Source organism: Thunnus thynnus, chromosome 4 (genome assembly GCF_963924715.1).
Source record: "Thunnus thynnus chromosome 4, fThuThy2.1, whole genome shotgun sequence".
Taxonomy (NCBI): Eukaryota; Metazoa; Chordata; class Actinopteri; order Scombriformes; family Scombridae; genus Thunnus; species Thunnus thynnus.
In genome coordinates this window covers 25,007,837-25,031,012 of record NC_089520.1, presented here as the reverse complement: position 1 = coordinate 25,031,012, position 23,176 = coordinate 25,007,837, and the positions used below count along the sequence as shown (strand labels likewise).

Below are 23,176 nucleotides of genomic sequence, written 5' to 3'. Positions count from 1 at the left end.
CAAACTCTTCAGCATGCAGCGTCTCATCTCAGCAATCCACCTCAGCCTCCTGTCATTTTATATTTCTGCTGTGGTGATGTGGTGAGATTGCATCCGACAAGAAAATAAAACCTCATGATGCTACGGGAGCTGCAAAAATGGACAGAAATAGTTGAAATGATCATAGTCACTGGCAAGCACATTGCTAGCAAATTTTAAAAATCCATATCTAAATGATCAAATAGTAATGTGATGTGATTTCATGAACTTATTTTCAAAACAAATCTAAACAAATCTCCAAACACAACAGTGTATGAGTCATTTAGAAAACCAAAAAACATGATGACCTGAATATGAACCTCAGCTCACATCCTCATTACTCACAAATAATATTATTCCGGGTGAAAAGCCACGTCACTGCCTGTTTGCCACCAGAATATCCTGAGAATCCTCAGCATCATTTAACCTCAAATACTGAAGCTCAACAAACACTTCTGTTCAGAGAACCATCAGATTTACACAAACTTACATAAACACATGATATGTCATATGATATGTCACATATAATATGAGCTGAATGAAGTTGACTCACTGGCTTATAGCGCAGCCCTGCTGCAGTGGCAGCGGCGTATTCTAATGAGCTGAATGAATCTCAGTCTCAGTGTGACCTCTCGATGACCTCTGTGCTCAGATGAGGTTCTGGTTAGCCTGAATATCATTTTGGCCAGCAAGGGCTACAGCTGGCATGCAGCATTAGCACACTTATGAGTAGACAAAAGAGGCTGAATGAGGTCGGGCTTATCAGGCAAATGGATTTTCGGAATTTGCAGAGTACATTAAAAGCATCTGAAAAAAGCCACCTAGATTATTTTTAGCAACTTCGAAAATTTGATATGGTTGACATTTCAAATGATGCCGTGCAAGATAGAGAGAAATGGATTTAAAATAAAGCACTTTACAAAACAGTAACAGAACAACAATCACACACTTTATCTGTCACACACATGTCCTGACCTGCTGCAAAGCACTTTGCACATTCACGGCGACCAAGGCTGAGATGCTTTTGTCACTGAGAAAAACAGTCGACACTCAACTCTCACAGGCATTTTCGAAAGGGCAGCGGATTTACAGATCAGATATTCCGGGACTGCCGTGCTTGAGTTGGATTAGACCTTGTGAAAAAACAGTTTGATTCCTCTGAAATATTACAAAAGAGCCACACGTGGCGTAACCTGAATAAAATGTGAAATAATGCAACAGTATAATCATGTTAATTATTCACCAGAAAGTGTGTCGATGTCAGTGTATGTTACATTTTTGCCATCTATCTCCAGCACAGATTTCTACCTCAAGTGTGTAGTGTCAGTGCTGCAACTGAAGTCAGCTATTATCTCACAGCGTGGGCAACCCCTGAAGGATTAGCCGCCAATCCTTCTCAAGTCTGCCCTAATGGTAAAAACCATGACACAATCTCTTGCGGGGATACTGTTGGTGCAGCACAAACATTTATAATGATACCAACAGGCACTGTCAGGACCCCATCACTAACAGCTATCAACAGCCTAACTCTACCAGCTAGCTCTACCCTAGGGTTCAAATGTCAAACTGTCACAGCAATTTGCTAATCCCGTTGCAGATGTCGCACTGAGACATTGAGAGCTTCCTCTTCTGTTGTTATGTGGAGTTTGCTTTTAAGTGTGTTACTTTTCTCCTCGAGAAATGACTCTGTCTTTAATCATTTTTAAATCAGAAAAAGTGTCTGCACTGTAACAGATCAACTAGACAAGAACAAAAAAGGGACTAAAAAGCAGGGGAGCCTCAATCAGTGCTTTTCTTTCCTTGCATATTTAACATAAATGTCTCCAGGTATGGCGGCGTATGCCAGTTGAGACTGTTCTGCGCTGTTCATACAAACTAGTGCATGAAATCCTGCAGAAGAAAAACAGGTTGCGGTGTCATGACTCACATCAGTGCTAACAGTATATATACTCTATTAAGTGACTGTCACTGCCACCGTAATGCTTCTATTGTCATTTTCAAATGCTAGCACAATAAACTGAAAAAAACTTCATGAGAGCAGGTGAATCAAACTTTCATTTTAGGACTTATCTTTAGAAAAGAAGAGCTGACATGAATCTAGCCTATGTAAGAATTAGCAGTTTGTTCATGAAACACATCAATGTTTTGGCTTTGCTATGAGTCAACAGTGACGAAATCTGGTTTTGTTAAACAATACAACTCCCACATGTTCAGCGCATCGCCGATGGCTGAGCAGAGCTAGAGCTGGCGTAGAGACAAAATCTGATGGTTCCTTGTGTTGTCAGGACATGGCCCAGGTCATTATATAGGTCAAAAACAAGGACTGTGGCAGCTGCAGGAGGAGAGGGGGAAAACAGGGAAGGGAGCATGAGAAGTGAGGGGTGAGGGGGCAGAGAAAGAGAGAGGGTAGGGGAGTGGAGAAGAGAGAGCGCAGAGGGAACAAAAGGAGGAATAAAGCAATAGCATTAAAAGAGACAGAGGCTGACCTCAGAGCACCCTGGCATTAGCTTGCTCAGAACAGAGCATGGATTTAAACAAATCAAAGCTTTCCACTTCAAAATAATCTATGTTTGATAGCTTCCTATCATCCAAAGTGGGACAGACTGACAAAAGCTCAACTGTCAGACACATATGTACATAATGTATATGTGAAGGCACATGCAAATCTCTTCTTATATCTCTCTCTCTCCCTCAAACATCCACACACACACACACACACATTAGACTCTAGAGCCTGTCTGTCACCAGAAGGGTACCAGTTCACCATCATGCTCTCACATCTTTTTATTTTCTCTGCTTAACTAAACCTGTCTTTCTGTCAGCAGGGCTGAAGATTCACTGAAGAACAGTTTCTTCTTCAAGTCAATTTTCACTGAGGTAACGTTGAGACAGCCTGGCTATTTTTGGCCTCTATGTGTGTGTGTGTGTGTGTGTGAATACGGTGACCACGTGTGACAATTTCCACCGTCAAGACAACCTAGACAGCCATCTGCTGCATGCCACACTGCCACCTCCACATCTTTCCCTCTGTTAAGGAGCAATTCATTACTTCTCTTCATCCATTGCTTGTCTTCTATCATCTTCAAACACGACTTGTCTCCTCTCCTCTCTCCTGTCCTCTCGTCTCCTCTCCTCTCATCTTCCCTCCTCTCCTCATCGGAGCACCAGTCCCATTTCCACTGACAGCAGTACTTGCAATTAGGTCAGCAGTTGGCCTATTTAAAGCATGAGGAACTCAGTGCCTAGATTTGCTCTGTCACTTAGGAACATCAAAGCCCTCAATAAATCACACATAGGCGACATGTATGAGGCACTTTAGACATAAAAGCATCAAGTCAGGAAGTGTGTCACCTTATACTTTCTCTTGTACTTTAGAGAAGGTCGAATGAGGTTTTGCATCAAATATGCATGGCTCATGAGGTCAGCTAACAGGCCTGGATAGGGCAGAATATGCTGCCGTTGTGAAGGTCAACCTTTTCTTACAGCATCTTTGACACACAGAGTGGGTATCCAGATGGCTCAGTGGACTAAGTCGCATGTATTTACTTGCAATGTCACGGATCATGAAGTCTGCTTATGACCTTGGTCACATGACATGACCTGTGAGATGTTAAATAAGTCACTAGATTGACTGGAGCGAAAAGCCAATCGTCCTAAGAGAAATTATTCCCACCAGTGTCATTAATCTTAAAACATTAACACTTCTTCAAGCTCAACAAAATTCAGTTTATGTCCACAAACAGCTGCATGCTAATGTCTATTCACTGCTGATGAGAGAGGATGCATTGATTCATTTAACCATATAAACAAGTTCTTGTCTTTACTGAGTCGCTCATCAAAAATAATTTCCAGTATACTTTATTAAGCTCTTATATTGACCATCCATCAGCTTAATGATATCATTAAAATTAGCTTAAAATTTCAGTGCACCACATTGTAAATGCATGGCTCAGTAGTTGAAACACTCACTTTGGGGACTTAATGTGATGAACTTATTGGTCATTACCCTGCTGGTGGGCACTTATAGTAATGCCACTTGAAGCAGTCATGCCACAAGATTATATTTTATTCCTACATTGTGCAATAAAATTCTTTACAGTATTAGAACCTTTTATATTGCGTCCATTAACTTGAGGCAGAGCAGCTTCTGCAGCCTGAGACTGCAGGTCAAGATTACATGAGAATCACTGCTGGAAAATTCACTTCAGGATAAGCACTTGTCACTGCAGGAGGGGGACACATGTATGAAACAGCCTTAAGGTGACAATGACCATCCTGTTACAGTCAGTGCTATCTTGTAACAGTGCTCCACTGAGCAAGCACAGGTGCTTCAAATTATCCGGGCAAAAATGTTTCTCTTTTCTACCTGCTATCTGCTAATTCATTTTCAACATTTCTCTTCTTACTTATTCTGTTCTTTTTTATTAATTTCAATTCTCACAATGCACAGTAACAGTTCTCATGGGCTTCTTGATCTCCACAAAATCACTGAGTGTGACCTCTGTTGCATGACGGGTAGGTCTCTTGGGGCCTTACAGAGCAGGACATATACTGTATCTCCCTCTGGTGATGTGCCACTGTGCATCACTGACACATGAACCTGATCAGTCCAACATAGGCTGACTGTATTCACTCATGAACCAAAACATTGAAGGTTTGTATGTGGCTTCCTGAAGATTTTTAGCTAAGCTACAGTAGCAGTGTGATTTTAGAGACTGCACTGTCGATCGGTCCACCACTTTGGTCAAGACTGAAAATCTCAACAGCTACTGGATGAGTTGCCATGAAATGTTGTATATATATGCATAATCCCCAGAGGATGAGTCCTACTGACTTTGGTGATCCCCTTCCTTTTTCTCTGGGGCCACCATGAGTTGAGTGAAATATCTTGGGAACTACTGGATAGGTTGCCATGAAATTTGGTACAGACATCTGTGTTACCCTAAGTATGAACTGCAATAATTTTAGTAATAATATAACCCTTCAATACTTTGTTTTATCTTAGTTTTGTTGAGAGGAAAGAGATCCAAAAAAAACCAAACACATCAGTGAAATATAAAATTGACACGAAAATACAAATCACACACACATACACAAGCATACAAGACCTCCAGGGCAAGGAGCTCAGTCAATGTGAGCTGTTATTCACACTAAGTGCTGTGGTGGAATCAGTGTTGCTCTCCTTCTGAAAATCAATTGATTTACCACGCTTGCGATTTAGCATCATTCCCCCAACCGATCTCTTAATCTCTCTTTGTTAGCCTGCCACAGTCAGCGAACAATGTTAGGCGCCATTGATGAGACACGAGGCATGACTGTTGGCTAGACGGAGAAAGACCACCAGTCATGCAGCAGTACGCTAACAAGCACACAAACTGTCTTACATTACATTATTCCTGTCACATTTTAATGCATGACATGCATTCAGCTTGGTGGCAGTGATGAGTGAAATGCAGAATGATTCAGCGTAAGCACACAGGCATCTATAAAGATTACAATCCATTGCCCCAAAAGCCATTTGTCTGTTTTCTGTCATTGTATAAACAAATGCTTTTGTTCATGATTTCATTATAATCTGCTCTGTAATGGCATTAACTTATATGGGCCACAATCCAGGCTGGTTGTATACAGCTGGTGCGCCTGCAAAGCCCACACATACAGTGAACACAGAGTAAAATCAGGTCATGGGGACTAAATGTGGAGGTTACATGATTCATATCATAGCAACAAAGAATACACTGACATGACAATAATATGGGGAATGTCTCACATTCACATCTACTGTAGAAAGAATGAATGCAGTTTTATCAGGGTGATTCATTCAATTTAAATGGACCTCTATGTCACAATGATCAGTGAAGCCTGTTTAAAATTACTGCTGCCAGGGTGCATTGTTACTGTTGCCACAAGACATGAAGCCCGGATCATATAGCACTTAAAAGGTTAATGATATGCTCAGCAGTAATACTCTCCTCTCCAACATACATAATATGCTATTTAGTGTGTAGCGCATTGCACGACAGCACATTTAATGGCATGTGTTTCTCAAAAGCGAGGGCAACAAGTCAATGACATGAAGAGAAATGTATAGCCTATTATTTATCTCTGTGTGCAATATATTGTCTTATATTTGATTATTTCAGCTCATTTTTGCATGTTGTATTGTTTATATAATAATTTTGTATAAATGTGATGGAACAATGAAGAAACCAAAGAGGGAAAATATCACAGTTAGAGGTCAGCATGGAGAAAAGTGGCATGACAAGCACGTACATGTAGGCACTAAGATCACTAAGTGGGATCTTTTGTGAACCTGTATTTTTCTGTCATACTGGTAGAGGGGCTACAGTAGGTCAAGGCTGTTGCATTCTGGTGAGTGAGGAAAAAATAATATATTTTACCCCTGCTTTTATATGAATTATTCAGAAAACAACAATGTGATTGTGGGACTGTGTGTGTACTATGTGCTACAAGAGTCTCACAGATCATCAGCCAGTTGCAATAGTCTGTACAGAGTTTGCCTTTTGATACTACAGGCCTTATTTTAATTACCTGCTTCTGTGATTCACTGATAAAAGCAGAATCATTTCCAGCACAAGAGCATCAGATGTCAACATAAACTCTTATAAAGTCGTTGTCAAACCAAATACCACTAGTTTTTGTAATGCCATGGAGAAAATGAAAATGAGAAGAAACCACCAGGTAATCGACATGATTTTCTAAATCTTTGTCAGTTATACTTTTAAGAGTTGTGGTCAAGTGCTCACTAATGCTGTTATGTTATATAAATAATTTCCTCTCCTGCCACAGTGCAGAAAGCAACAGGATTTTAACCAACACATACTGTAACTCCAACTCTAACTCTAACTCTAACTCTAGCATCACTTCAGCGATTATCCATTTTTAGAATTCACTGTAAAGTTTGGCTGGCCTCGCTGACAACACCATCCATTATCCTCCAGTCTGGCCTCTTACCCTGTTGCGAACTTTAAACCAATTCTGGTCAAGGTCTGCAACATAAAAAGCATCATCTTAGTGACATAGGTTTCTTCAGACTATGTTTTTATGCAGTGCATTCATGTGTCTTATTACACTCTCTTAAGTCTTTGTTTTAACATTTTCTCATAAATTGATAACTTAAAACATCTATTAGGGCATGTCCTCTTTACTACTACATCACCCAAGTACGAAACTGCATCTGAGCTGTTTCATTTATACCTTATAACAATCAACAATCTATATATTATATGTTATTATCACAGAAAAAAATGGCTAGTAGAGGCTGCAGTAATGTATCATAACAAATATGCCAAAATCAGAAAATACTGTATTGGAATATTTGATCCTTATTGCTCACATCTGTCATTGCTGCTGTAAAAAGCTGGTGTAATATGATAAGTGTTCTAGTGCCAGGAGGGCTTATTCCTTTCTTCACAACCTCTCAAACCCACTGACAAGTTGTCAATGACTCAGCCTGACAAGAGCAAGCAAGCAAGGTTAGCATGAATTAGCGCTCCAGTGCTAAGCTACTGTGACGCTGCAAAAAGGATGATATAATTAGCCTCACTCTCCTCAGATAAGCTAAGGTCGTCTCAGGCCATCCAATCAGGACCCGCTTATGATTTGACTGGCATAGATAACCTTGTTAATCCTGTATGACTCGTTAAATACACAGCGATCCAAAACTAAGGTTACAAACTAAGAGTTGATCTTTTAATGGATGGTTGGATAGCTTGTATGGGTTATTGAGAAGGTTGGAGTCTCTATTAGATCTCTTCCATAAAAAGCAGTGATAGCAGTTTCTTTCCTTATACTAGTTATCATTTCATGTATGAAGAGCATTTCAAGAAGGCCACATCAGAAAGCTTAAAATAATATTAATGTCTTATGTGTCCTTTAAAAGTGGTAATGAGGGGTACATTGAAGGCTTGTTAGAGAGAGGTACATGATTTTTTCTTGTACAACTGTGTATTTCAGGATAAATTTACTCCATTTCCAAAACTGAATAATAAAGGAGCATCATTTTGAGTAGAGCCTGACTGATACATTGATATCAGTTTATCACATAACTACTACTACTACTACTACTACGACTGATAAGAAATTTCAGTTCAGAAATGCCAGACATACAGTATGTTTGTGGTTATTTATAAACAGTGTCACCAGTTCATTCACCAATGAGCTCAAACAAGTTGATTTTTCAACTGAAACCGCTGTTTCAACAGCTCATATCTTGGTCATAATTCTTTAAAAAACAAATTTGAGGGATCCTAATCAAAATGAATGTGTTTACGTAGCAAAAAAAACAACAAATAATGACTGATATAAAATCACACATTGACTACATTGACCATTGCTTCTTTTCCAGAGAAATCATGCAACTATCTTTGTTACATTCTGCCATTTTGTTTTCATCATCAACTAAAATACAATTCTATCAGCAGACAAGAACATCGATATTAAATGATTCTGCAATATCTGCACATGGAAACTACCGTATAGGTCAAATTAGGGAAAGATTGTGGTTATGGCAAATAAAATATACTTCCATAACTTTACCACTTAAGATTTGCATTGGATGTAAATTGTGAGGTTCAGAATCATCCAATATGGACATAATTCCTAGATATACGGACTAACAAAATAATACTTCAATGATATGCAAAGTGAGTATTTTACGTTCAATCCTGTAAACAGGTACATGCACACCTGGATATGTACTGTACTACACACACACACAGAATGCATGCATATGTTTGTATAAAAACACTACTACAGAGATCAAGTTTAAGATAGGTTTAACACCTTTTTAGGGGGCATCAACTGTTAATCATATGGGAATTGTACCTCAGTGGGTGAGAAAGAAAAGTCAATATAAAGAGAAGAAAAGCAAACAAAGCCTTGATTGTCACTGACAGAGAACAATACATGTGGACATGAGAACCTGACATGTTGTTGTCTATTGTGTTGAGAGACAAGCTCTCTTTGTCGTTACAGATCAAAGGCATGACCCTAGTATATAGATTTATTAATACACCACATTAAGTATATTTTTGTGTCTCCTGAGCCTCAACACTCATCACTGCTCACTTGTTTTTCTGGAGCTGGCATCTGAACCTCGCAGTTTCCCTCTCTGTCTGTTTATCTCCACACTTCTCTCTCAATCTTATCTGTGATATTCTTTATGAGTCACCTGCAGCTCTGCACTGCCGAGAACTCCAGTAATTACTCTAAAACAACTCATATCGAAAGCCATGTCAGGTTTATTTTTATTTCAAACACTGGGCGTATCAAAGTGTGAAGAAGAATTCAAAAATCAAAATAAACTAAAAGAACAGAGAAAGATAAATTAGCATAAAAATAATAAATAATAACTAAACTGGTGTTAAAAAGTATTTACAGACTGTGTGAGTCTTAGCTCCTTGCTTGTTGCACACAGCTAAACAGACTGTACTATAAATGCATAAAGTCTGAAATACACACACATGCACACACACTCACACACACACACACACACACACACACACACACACACACACATTCACGAATTGATATCAATGTGATCATCTCCAGCTTTCATTAGGGAAACAATTGCTTTGGTTGGTTTGGTGAATGAGAAATTAGACAATAAATCACTTTCTGGAGTTGCAGAAGTTAATCAACCCCAAACAAATTCCAACAAAACATTTACACAGTCATGTGCAACAGCAAACAGCACAGTGCCAGTGCAATCAGTATCATGTCAGGCAATTAGTGAAGGGAAGCCAATGTCTCTCTGTATTCTTTTCCAAGTTGGGTCCTTCGGTCTTTTCAGTGCCATTAATTTGTGCCACACTGTGTTATTTCTCCAGCAGTGAATACTGTATTTGTTAATACACAATTAGTGACAGAAAATCAGCCCACTGTAACAATGCAATTATGCATCATGGCTTACCCCAGCATGCACTGTATGTCACTGCTAAGTAATAATCCGTGACATTTTCAGACAAACACATTCCTGTTGTGTTACTTGCTGATGCTGAAGGATACAGACTAAGTAATAATGATTCAACCTTCAGTATATTGCTGTCTTCAGCTTAACACCAACGAACAGGTTCATCTTCCTCTGGTTTTTAGGAAATGATGAAGTTTCTGTCATTGGTGGAGCAGTGTTAGCCAGCAAAGCAACAGACATCAGTGTGCCACCAACAAACACAAACTTCATCAACAGAAAATACAAGGAAAGAGAAACAGGTGAAGTGTTCCAATGAAAATAAAAAGTATGACAAAGCATATGAAAAAGTAAAAAGAAAAGGAATTATCCTTTGCCTTCTACAGATCAAAGCACTCGAGCAGGATAAGGAGCTGAAGAGAGATACTGTACTGCTGACAGGCTCTGCTTAAGATCTGCTGTGTCTTTATTTTTATATTGCACCAGTGCATTAAAGGTGCAGTGTGTAGAATTTAGTGGCATCTAGCGGAAAGGACTTGGCAGAAATGGAATATAATATTCATAAGTATGTTTTAATTAGTGTATCATCACATGAAAATAAGAATTGTTGTGTTTCCGTTACCTTAGAATGAGTCCTTTATATCTACATAGTGAGCATGTCCTCTTCCATGGAGCCTGCCATGTTGCACCGCCATGTTTCTACAGTGGCCCAGAACAGACAAACCAAATACTATCTCTAGAGAGGGCCTTTCATGTATTTTGCGAGTTTCGTATCCACCATAGGTTCTCCTACATGCTTGGAAGGGGAGGGGGAGGGCTATCTCTGATCTCTGCAGTTAATTATTCACTTCTTTGTCCATAAAAAAACAATTTTGGTTGAGTAGCCTGTTGCTATTAGCTGAAATAAATATGCAGTAACACTGTGACTAAACAGTTACTCCATTACAGTATATATGTTTTAATATAGTGTACATGTATTATCACTATTTCTGGTAACACACACACACAAACACATGAGCACCGTGAGAGAGACAGATAAAGAGAGAGAGAGTGTAGTTATTTCTTTGGGCACTGGAAAGCAGTAAGAGAGCCATAAAAGTGTTTAAAAGCATTTTACCAATCACTGGGGGAAGTTAAGGTCAATCCTAGATTAATTTGAGCACAGCCCAGAAATTTTATTTATTTATTTATGTGCAGTATATGTGAGGGCCAGGGGGTGCGAGCATGTATGTGTGTGTGTGTGTGTGTGTTTTGCTTCTGTAAGTAAATGACTGAGATTTTACTACAGGTGTGCTAGAATGAATTTTGCTAATTGCATTTAAGTATAGTACACAATTAAGCTGTGCAAAAATCACACTGAAATAATACTATTATTATAATATCCTATGTTTTTTTTTTTATCTCAGTCTATTACATCCTGCAATTACATCTCCTGGCCTCAACTTGAGACATTATTATGGGAGACTTCACTGTAATCTGCATGTAACATTTCTATGAGGGTATTCTTTAAATAAATAGATGTCAATATTAAAATTGACAACACACTGCCTTACTCTTTTAACAAGAAAAAGACAGCTGACCACTAATGGGTTACTGCAAGTGAGGAGAATGAGAGAAGAAACCCTAAAATTGTACACACTCATGGTAATTCATGAGCAGAAAAGATGTGTGGTAAACAAATCTTTTCTAATTTAGAGAGCTAAAATGTGTCTGAGAGCAGTTTTTACATTTAGATTTGAACTGCTGTGATAAGTTGAATGAATCAAAATGTTTAAGACTGACAGTGTGTAATTTCTCAATCAGACAACTTCTCCACCTGCATTGCACAAGTAACACAGATGACATTATTATTCAGACTTCACAGACGGTATCTAAGTGAATCCATTCATCTCAACACCATGCGTGTGTGTGTGTGTGTGTGTGTGTGTGTGTGTGAAAGACAGCGAGATGATTACCGAGGCATTGTGAGTAGATTTAACAAGTAAATTGAACACAGAGGTGGGCCTCCTCTCCGCTTGTTCTTGTGTCCTCTAATTTCATTTTTTCACTCGGCTCTCTGGCGGGGGCCTTGCATCTCAATGAGTCTCTGTCCGGCTGGGAAGTGACCTCACTTCTAATACAGAAGAATTCTCTCATGCTATTCAGAAACTAGCAGCGGGTGGCAGTGGGTGTGGTGATGTTCTTTATAGGGGGATGAAGGGGTGTTGGTGTTCCCAAATAAGATACATCCTGCCACTACCTGACACACAAACACACGCACACACACACACATACACTTACAGTGGCAAAGTATGCCATACACACAGATACAAAATGATATTGTCAGAGAATTTGTAGCGTGTTGTCAATCAGGATAATGACCAATATACTACATCACGAAACATTTCATGTCTATATTAAAATAAATGGTCAAATTAATTGGCTAGTAAACATTTTTGACTTAAAGGGATAGCTTGACATTTTGGAAAATTTACTTATTTCCTTTTTTTGCCAACCAAGAGTAAGATGATAAGATTGATACCACTCTCACATATGTGCACCAAGACTGGAAGCACCGGAAGCTCAAACCATAAAAGGGTTTATGCGTTGGATGGGAAGTCAACTCTCAGAACCACTAGGACCTACAAATCCAGGGTGACGTGACAACTGAAACCTGTTTTTCAGTAGCATCGCTGACTGATCAGTGCTAATTCACAGTAGTCATGGAAAAAAGTAATGGAACGATCATATTATTCATAAAGTACACTTAGGTCAAATGCTTTGATGTACAATGTGACCAAAAAGAGTAGTCAGCTTCTCCTTCTCCTGTATGATCACCTTCATACAGTATAAGTAACATTAGCATAATAAGGCTATAGAAAAGTAGCCTCTGGCTGCTTCCAGCTGTCACGTGACCTTCACCTTAATAATTGTAGCGGTCCCTCAATTTTCTCTGCAGTTAGATTGTATTTCATCATCTGGAAGTCACAGCACCCAGTCAAAAAAAGTCTGGCACATATCTTCCTGTAAAACCACAACATTTTGTTTTGACACTTAGGTTTATGTACAGATTAAACAAATTAGATAGTTCATTAGTGAGATTTAGAGGTGCTGGTAGGCAATTGGCAGCTCTTTCCCTCTGTTTCCAGTCTTTAAGCTAAGCTAAGCTAACTGGTTTTTGGCAGTAGCTTCATATTTACCACACAGGCATGAGAGTGGTATCCATCTTCTCATCACTCTCTGCAAGAAAGCAAATAAGTGTATTTTCCAAAATGTCAAAGCATTCCTTTAATGAGCTTAATTTAATGCAAGCATTTATTTTGTATTCCAGGTATTATTTATTCTAATTGTTCCTACAATTAACCTCAAAAAATATCAACATTATTCTCAATACTGTGGCTCAAAGCAGCTGCATCAGTATGTCTACATGAATTAGGTTGTTTTGCACATTAATTTAGGGACTAAATGCTCTCTTAGATATCATTATCAGATTGCAATGATACACAAACAACACACATACAGAGCTTCTGTTAATGTTACTTAATACAGTGTCAGCTGAGGTAAACAGACCAAGATGAACACACATCTCGCACAGTAAATACACACTCCCACATCTGATCTGAAACCAAAAAAACTGAGCTGAATTCTCTCACACCAATGAAAACTGTTAGACTGCCAGAAATCTGCAATCAACCACAGCACTAAACAACCTTCAAGAAACCTCCAAAACCTCTAATCTGAATTACTGAAGGTATTAAACCTGAAACAGGCTTGTAAGTAACATCCAACTTTTCTAATTCTCTGCTGTGGGCCTGACATGGACCTTTTCTCTTGGCCAGGTTCCCGGGTGTATGCTCCGAACGTTATGATTGAGCTGCTGACAGCTTGACCTCTCCTCATGGAGACACGTCTTTCCACTGCAGCCATTTTCTCACTATTATGTTTAGCAATGGGCCTATGCCTGCCAGAGACGGGGGGCTAGTTGCTGAGGCTATCATTCATAGCAGAGAGGAGGAAAGGATTAAGGCCATTGAGAAAGAGCAGGAGAGAGAGGGGTCTGCATTTTAATGCAGGCCTGTGTGTGGAACAGCCTTGTTATTAGGTGGCTCGGTGGAGAGGGAGGGAGATGCAGTGGGTTGGTGGGAGGCGAGGAGGGGGGGGGGTGGGGGGGATTAGGGCGAGGAAAAAAGGCAGATGCAGAAAAAAACAGAAGGAAAGATGAGCACGAGAAAGGCCGAAAAAGAAATAAAGAATGTAATCACAAAAAAAGAACACCATGTACGGTAGAAAGAGAACAACTCTCCATAAAACTGCAACTACTCTAAATGTTACATTGTTTCATGTTAATTTAATTGTTGTATTGATGACAAAGAAAGAAATAATTCTTCCAGTGTCACTGATTGTGTGCAAGGTTCTTGGCTTATCTGTTTTTTTTCACTCTCAAAATATTTCAAAGTTTAAAAGTGTTTATTGCCAAACTGCGACATCATCCATGATTGCAGGCTTTGCATACATAAATCTTTATGATCTTTTACTTGTTTTCCATTCCATCTACTTTTGGAAACATTGGCAACCTTAAATTTATCAGTCAACATTTCAAAAACACACAATTTGAAAACATAAATGCTTTCTAAATAAAAATAGCTACATGTACTGCACTCTACTTTTACCCCAACACTGAATGTATTTTTTAAATGTGTGATGATAACCTCCAATATAGTCAAAGCCGATGTGACAGACTAAATTAAAGGCAGTGGCAAATACTTTTTACCCTTAATGGGTTAAGGTGATTTTTTTCTTGATTTTCTTTTAGACAGTTTCTGTGGTCTTCCAGATAAAGAAGTCTAAATTCACCAGTGACAAAAATACATTTCACTAGATGAGATTGGTTTAAAAAAAAAAAAGAAGTCTCTTTTCAACATTTGGCTGAAGGAAATCATTTCACTCAGAGAGAGAAAAACAGTTCTTACAGCACTTCAAAGGAATTCTGCCTTACAATCAGACACCATCCACAGCTCATACAAAAACACAGACACACACACAAAGAGGCACTTGATGTCACACACATAGACATGTATACATTCAAGCACACAGCCCCAACATGGATCCATCATAACACACATTTCACACACCATTGACCTCCTTCAGTCAGGATTGCTTGCTCTCGCACTCTGTTAGGCTACAGCCAGTTAATCACCTCAAAGAAAACAGCTGAAAAAAGAAAAGATCTCCTGATGATCACTTTACTGACAAAGGCAACATAATTGCTGTTGCACACAGGAATTGAATCCAGGTGTCTACATAACTAACACTTGTTACAGCTCATTCTTCTGGGTATTTGGTCTGTTGATCGCTTTCAGCTATCTGATAGAGGGTGCTTGTTTACACAAATAGTGAAACCTCTTGACAGACACATTATTATGACACATTATTCTTTTTTTGTTTGCTGAGTTTGGATATATGCTTCCATAATTATTACAGTGCCAAGAAGGGATGTTAACAAATATCTTCTGCTCCAGTGGCTAACTGACTGACCACTACAGTATTCCCTAAGCAATAAAAACTATAATTAACCTGTCAAATAAAACATAAAAACACAAAACACATGATTTGGCATTGATCTGAAAAAACCTGAGTATCATTTTAATTTCTCCCAGGCTTACCTTTGTTGAACTTAGGTGGGTGTTTTGCATACCTTTATATGGTCATTAGCAAAGCTTTGGAAAAGTGCATAATTATCCTTGGGGTTCCACTGAGTTTAAGCTTTGCAGAATAGAAAATTTGGAGACCCAGAGTGTGAAGAATCTCCTTAGTGGATGTTTTTTTGAATGCGTGACATGCATTTCAAATAGGCAGCAGATAAGCATGACAAATATGTACACAAACTGTGTACACACTGTATCTTTGTTCCATGTCTGACCATGATCCTCATACAATATTGCCTCAAGTGAGATCTTTATGTACTGCTTTGCATTAGTGCACAGTGTTTCTCAAACCAAATATTAATGCATCTAGAATTCAGCATTATTCAAGACAGTTGCAAATGTTTAGTGCCAATGCAGGACATTCTCATGTTCATAATGTACAGCAAAAACATAAGGGTGTGGTGGTTGAGATTGATGTATAATCTGTTTAGCTTTGGCACCAGAGGCCCAGGTCTCACACCAACAATACTGTTACAATTTCTCCTAACTATAACTTTAGGTAGTTGCCTAAACTAAACCATATTTGCCACATACGAATATGGTATGAGTAGTAAATGGAGAAAAACTGACAGCGACCATACAAAAATATCACTAATAATCCAGTATATTGCAGAAAACACAAGTGTTTCCAACTGCCATAGTAGCAGGTCATGTTGTGAGCAGAATTACAACAGCCTTGTTGGTAAAGCTCCCCCTCTTGCCCGCCTGAACATGTGCCAACCCTAGTATCCCAGCGCAGCACAGCTAGCATGGCTATTAGCTGCAGGGCAGGTGAAAAGAGGGTTTGGCACCCATTCCTTAGCCTACCACCTCAAGGGACATGAGACGTAAGGTTTAATTAGAGTGGATAGTCTTGGGTTTTGGACGAGTAGAGGAGGCTTTAATTGATGTCAAAAGTGTCTTACTTCATGTCACATATACCAGCACTACACTGCTTTGATTTCGGGGGGGGGGGGGGGGGGGGGGGGGGTTGGGAAAGAGTGGAAAGTTTGGGAGTGTGAGGTTGTGCCTCTCTCCAAGTTCTTGGGTTTTAAGTAAAGATAGAATCAGCTAATTTGTGCTCATGACAGCTAAAATTGAATGTCTGAGGTTAAGAAGAGCAAGTGAGAAAAAGGTAAACAAAACAAAGAGTTCAAGAGACAGAAATGCAGCACTGACACTGATATGATCCTTTTCTAAAATCACACACCCTGTGGGTGTTATTGTTACCTTCTGTAATAAGAAGATGGGTGAGAATTGTGGCGTGACTTTATTTGAATGACAAACATTGTTTTCATTCAGTTCCATTATCCCTCCAGCAATCACAGCAGTTTCCTAAACAATATATTACTGATGGATGCTTTGGAGCCATTGCTTAGCATAATCCAGTTTACTGACAGTATTCTGGTTGATTATCATGCATCCAAACTAGCTTATTATAAGTAAAGCTTGCTTGTTGTCTCACATCCATTTTTATATTGAAAAATTGCTTATTGGCAAACAGAGAGCAAAAAAAGGGTGATTGACATTTTCACTGTGTGAATTATTCAGTTTTCACATTGTTGGTTATACCTGCTGACTGCTATGGAAGGTAAATAAACAAATGCGATGTCTCTTTTTTTGCTCTGCGATCAAAACAGTGCACACTCTTCATCCAAAGCTACATGTAAAGGTCTTGTAAATATGTAGATGTGAAGCTGTGATCTATTTCTGAAAAAGCCTTATTGAGAACAAGCAGAAAAAGGACACAGAGATATGAAAGATTTGGTTTCTTCTGCAGAAACAGTTTCCAACAGGGAGAGAATGACGACATCTTATCTCTCTGGTGAGGGCGTTTAAATATAGACTTCTGCTACTTTATCTGGTTCTGCAGCTTCAGAGTCTGTTCACATACTTCCTTTTATGTTTTCATCCCCTGAACTTCAGCGTCAGTGCCAACAACTTTTTTGTAAACCTTTTCTGTACAACAACAACAACAACATTATAAGTCCTATTTACTGCAGCCATTAAGGCGTCAACTTAAATATGAATTATTACTGAGCCCACACACTTCAAAAAGACACAACACCCTGGCGAACTCTCTGCAGAAAAACAAGAAGGAAAAAAAAGATTTTTCCCATTTCCCCATATTGCCTTCATTCCTTCATTGGTGCAATATGGTGTAATCTAGCCCCACTGACTGAGCAATGGAATACACACCTCCGACTCTGCAGATATTTAATACAGGGCTGCTCTATACATTATAAATGGCCCTCTGCAATATACCATCCTTCTACAATGAAGCCACTGCGCAAATAGAGAAAATAGAAATGACCTGCCCTTGAAATACCACTGGGGTTTGGAACTTCTATTCTGGTGCCATTTCTTTCCATCCATACAATATGTGACATGAAAATGCAGGCGTTCCTAACTGACTTAAATAAACAGATGATCCTGTTCTTAGGTCAAAGAGGTCATCCTGTACAGTAGGCAGCTCTAGAAGGAGTGCCTGAGATGAGGAAAACAGACACAGACTATCAATTTGTGACACAAGATATATGTGAGAGGTTCGACTAGAGAAGTGCAAAGATCACAGATTTTATCAAGTAATATCCAACATGGCTGTGGGTTGGTATGCTTCTTTGTGTGTGTGTGTGTGTCTGCGTGTGTGTGTGTGTGTGTGTGTCTGCGTGTGTGTGTGTGTGTGTGTGTGTGAGAGACAAGCAGAGAGGGCAGAGTACTGCTGAGAGTGACGAGATGCGATGAGACACAGTTTGAGTGAGTGCATACTAGCAGGAGGGAGAGAGAGGTAGAGTGTGTGAAAGTGGATGAGAGAGCGAGAGAACAAGAGAGAGAAGATGGACATAAATGGCTACGAGTTAGCATAACCTACAAGTTTTTTTTTTTCCTTTTTTTTTTGCAGTTAAGGCAAATTGAGGCCACTAACGCAGCAGTTAGGCTGCTTTTCAGGTCACTCAAAAAGCTGTGCTAAAAGGGTAGCTAGACCTAAATCCACTGTTAATTTAATGGAATGAAAGACACCGCAACCTACTAAAAAGGATCTGAGCATATTGTAGTACATCAAGCAATTACAACTCGTTTCATGTCATCTATACAGTAGAGCCACACTGGGGTTAATTTGATTAAACTGTTGGGAAAAACACTATTGATTTATCGTGATTAGATGATCCCTGGCTGCACACAGCTGGATCTAGATCAGTTAATTGTGTGGCTTCCTTTAAAGTGCCTTATCTTATTATTATTTATGACACTCGGATTACAGTTTGCCACCGTTTTTACTCTAAAAACATCTCCTCTACCCTCAATATTCTGAACTGGCCCACTCAGCTGTGAGTGGTCAGAGCTTTATAGGTGATTCATTTGGGTTTGTGGAGTAATTGACCTTGTAAATATGGGACTGGGAGTCTGAGCTAAATCATCATCTCTGGAAGCAGGCTAGATGTTATGATGCTCCAGTGGCCATACAGCAGCCATTTCTCATTTTTTAGCATTTGAAATCAGTATCATTATTTGCAGAAAACTAATCTTTCACTAAATATGAGTTTTTCCACCTGCCATAAAACAGATGGCAGTTCTAGTTGTCACAATTCTTAGTGCGACCAACACAGTTAAGAAAACCCTTCTTGATCCATGGCTCTTCAGAGTGTCAGGGCTGGAGTGCTTTTAACTAATAAAATGATCCCTCTTGATGTTCAACATTGAAAAGGGGCAGTTATAACAAGTCTCCCCAGTTTGTTCAGTGCCACCTCATATTGTGCGGAGAACAAGCTGCTATTTCTCAAGTCTTGCACACATTACTTTGACAGCAATATGTAACATAGGCTATAACATTGAGTCAAATGTCAAATGCTACTGCCTGGAGGATCTCTTATTGTATCCTCTATTTACAGCTACCTTGTGAAAATGACTATATGTATTTATATGAATTAAAATAATCATATAGGAAATTCCAGGAGGTGATAGATATGATGTCCAGTAATACCATATGAGCAAAAATAAACTGTATATGACATCACAGCACCAACACTGCATGTGTCTGTACTGTAGAAATGCAGTATTTTTTTTTACAGAAAAATCTTGTGGCACAAACAGCTCTCTAAGTCAGATTGTATTACTTCTTGTTGCTGAATGCTCTCCTTATGATTTACATGCATTGAGCTGCCCATGTAGTCCTTGATTAACACGAGAACACGTTTGTGTCACAGATGTCAGCTGGCCCGTTACCACCCAAGACTGCTCATCTCCATTACGCATTGCTTTACCTGTCAAAAATACAGATTGTTGAGAAACCCGCGGAGGAGAGGCATCATTTCAGACATATACATCACAACATCATACAGACAGATCTCTCACTGTTGTTTGTTTAACCACACGGACACCAGCGTCCTGTGAGAGTGCCTGTGAAATTTCCAGGAGATAGCCTGTAGCCTGTCTTCTGAACCCCGCAAAGGCGCAGTGTAAATAATGACTCCAAACCAGATTTCTACAGCGTTTGAATCATCATGAGTCACCTTCCCACCCACTCTGGACGAAATGTTCACTCCTGCCTGACATATTTTACTTAATATGTAAAACACAACTACATTCAGAGAGCGATATGTACAAACATCAACCGGCAAATCAACAGTTTTGGTCTCCGTGGAGCCGTTTTACCTTCGGTGTAGAGCGCCTCTTGAAAATAGGAGAAGACGACTTGGAGGATGTATCCGTGTTTTGTCCGTAACTTCCCGAACAGGGCATCTGTTTTTCAAGATGTGTAGATAGAAAAGAGGAGAAAGACCTCTCTGTGGTAAACAGCAGCGGCGGCGTTTTCCGTTGAAAGCCGGTATTTGTCCTTTAACGCCTTATTTGTCCGGTGAGTTTGTGTGTCTCCTGCGGGGGGAAAAGCAAGAACCCCGGTCCTCTGCGGTCTCCATTACCGAGCTCTATAATTCACCTCTGCGTTTAGAGGCGACAGACAGACACATAAACAGGTAGATAGAGAGGAGGACTGCTTGTGTCTGTCAGGCTGTCAGGCGAGCCGGGATAGATAGATACTGCTGCAAGCAAGCAACCAACAAACTCCTGAGAGAGAGAGAGGGGGGGGAGAGAGAGAAAGAGAGAGAGAGAGAGAGAGAGAGAGAGAGAGAGGGGTAAAAGTGAAAGGCTTCAATGTATCCAGGCATTCATTTTTAATTATTTGTGTTCACTCAGATGATTTTAACCCACTTACTGCAAGTTATCATATCATTATGCTAACTATGTTGTTGTGTTTCACATATCTGGATGTATTTTGTGAGTCAATCAATCAAAAATTAGCAGACTCTTGAAACTTGCTTCAGTTGTGTAAACCTCAGTAGTCTGCATTAAAAGTCCAGCAATTTAGCAATGTAATTCCATAAGGTTGGGTGACTCACAAAGATAAAAAAAACAAAAAAAACAAAACAACAACAAAAAACAAGGGGTCAAAATTGATCTAGCATTCTGATTTTTGGTCCCAGGTAGCTCGAAAACCACTGGATCCTACATTTTTCTCTGTTTTCTCCAAGTAGTTCTCCTCATGACGAGTAAACTGACCTTCACATGTCAGTGGAGTGATTCTTTTTGTCACAGTTATCATTATAAGGCAAATATGAGGCACAACAATTATGTGACAAAAGTGAATGTAGACTTGTCTGTGATGGACACAACATCAGCAACTTTCAACTAGTTTCTGCTGAAAGAGTGCCATATGGAAATGAATGAATGAATGCATGTAAAATGGTCAGAAAAGCTGTAAGGTATACATGATACATAGACAGTAGGTCAAACTTGTAAACACAGTGATATGAATGAAAGATTGCGTGGCTGAACCCTCTGAAGGAGAGCGTGGTGCATATCTAAATGTTTTGTTATAGGTATACTGTAGGTATACAGTATATGTAGTGAAATGAACTGAGAGAGAGAAAAATATATGTAATGAATCCAGTTTTTTTTTTCCTGAAGGATGTGTTGATTGTTGTCTCACATTAAGGGAAAACAGCCAACAGTGCTGAATACAAATTAACCCTGTAGATCTGCCCATCTGTTCTTATCGGACTGCTCTTTCTGTGCAGGGAACGTAATTCTTTTCGTCACCCTCTGCTTTAGCGCTGTATGCAGTCTGCATGTCATGCCAATAAAGCACAGACTGAGGCGAACTGAAAGAGAGTAAAAGACGAAGAGATATGAATTGGATTCAGGACCATGGACAGCTCTCTGTGTGTCCTAACTAGGCCAGCTACTTTGCTCTTGTTCTCGCTGTCACCCTTTTTAATCATGTCAGTCAATCTAAATTCAGCTCAGCACAGACTAAAGATACGCTGAGATCACATTCAGTGTATTAAAACAAAATTATTATGTCCACAGACTATTAAGACAGAACACATAGAAAACACACAACATCGTCTTCAGACTGAAAAAGAGAGGAAGGCGTATGAAGTGTGGTGAGACATCAAACATGATTTAGTCAAACTAATGCAGCTGAGGGACCAGAGGGTTATTGCTTTATTATAGGCTTGTTTCCACCTGTCACATTTGATCGCTCTGGTCCCCGGGAGGTGAAGCCCAGGCAGAAAATACAAGTATTTCTCAAAAGGTTAAGATTTACTTTGATGTACTATAAAGCTAGGCACACACATGAGCTCTCTCTCTCTCTCTCTCTCACTCTCTCTCTCTCTCTCTCACACACACACACACACATGCACACACACACACACACACACACACACACACACATTGGAACTGAGACAAGCTATATTTTTATTTCTCATTAGGGGTTGCAAAATGAACTTTCTATGATCTCAGACTTAAAAACTATAGGCCCTGCAGTAAAATAAGCTTTTAGAGTGGTGAGAGAAAGCTGCTATCGGAGTACAATGTGGATCTATTCCAAAGCATCGCTCTCCCTCTTTCAATCAATTTCTACAGTAACCACTTTTCTCCAAAACAGGGCAGTGTTGTTGCTCATTGATCACTCTTCCATCAGACCGCCCTTCAAGTATTTTGAAGCAAAATCTTCTGAACTGAACCTGTATTGAAGTGACAGCTCACTTGACACCTACACACTTAGAGTAAGGTGCAAGAAATGACCAGCTTTGTGACTCAGCCTTTCGCATTTGTTTTTCTGGCATTTCTGTTGTCTTGAAGGATGCAGTCAGAGCAATGGTTGAAAGGTATTAAAGGAGACTGTCTGATGGCAAAAGCCCCATGCACCTCAGCATGTATTCTGATCATGTCTGCTGCAACATGAACCCTGCAGATAAGCCCGGCTCAAGTGCATTTGAATCAAAGCGGCTCTCTACTGCTCTTTCCCTTGCATGTCTTTCAGCAGCATCTGTGGTGTATGAGAGGAGAATATAAGGGAGGATTACCTGCTTAATTAGAAGGGGAGGTGAGTTTTGTATCTGTGTGTGTGTGTGTGTGTGTGTGTGTGTGCACAGCACACACAAGAGACTGTAATCACAAGTAATCAAACACCTTAATAGGCATCTATTTGAGCTTTCCCACAGCATTTGCTTTACAAGATACTGAGTAATTGTGGTGTCAATTACACCATATAACAACA

General features: G+C 39.5%; 1 protein-coding gene across 3 annotated transcripts in view; it reads right to left on the bottom strand.

Moving 5' to 3' along the window:
- dlgap4b (discs, large (Drosophila) homolog-associated protein 4b) overlaps positions 1-20,629 on the bottom strand; it is a 114,038-nt gene extending 93,409 nt beyond the window's left edge. For 2 of the 3 annotated variants that reach the window (XM_067587877.1, XM_067587874.1), the window contains exon 1: positions 20,266-20,629. The gene's annotated coding sequence lies outside the window, so the exon portion shown is untranslated. The remainder of the gene's footprint in view (positions 1-20,265) is intronic. The other variant, XM_067587871.1, reaches the window with a different exon arrangement.
- Between the last annotated feature and the right edge of the window lie 2,547 nt (positions 20,630-23,176).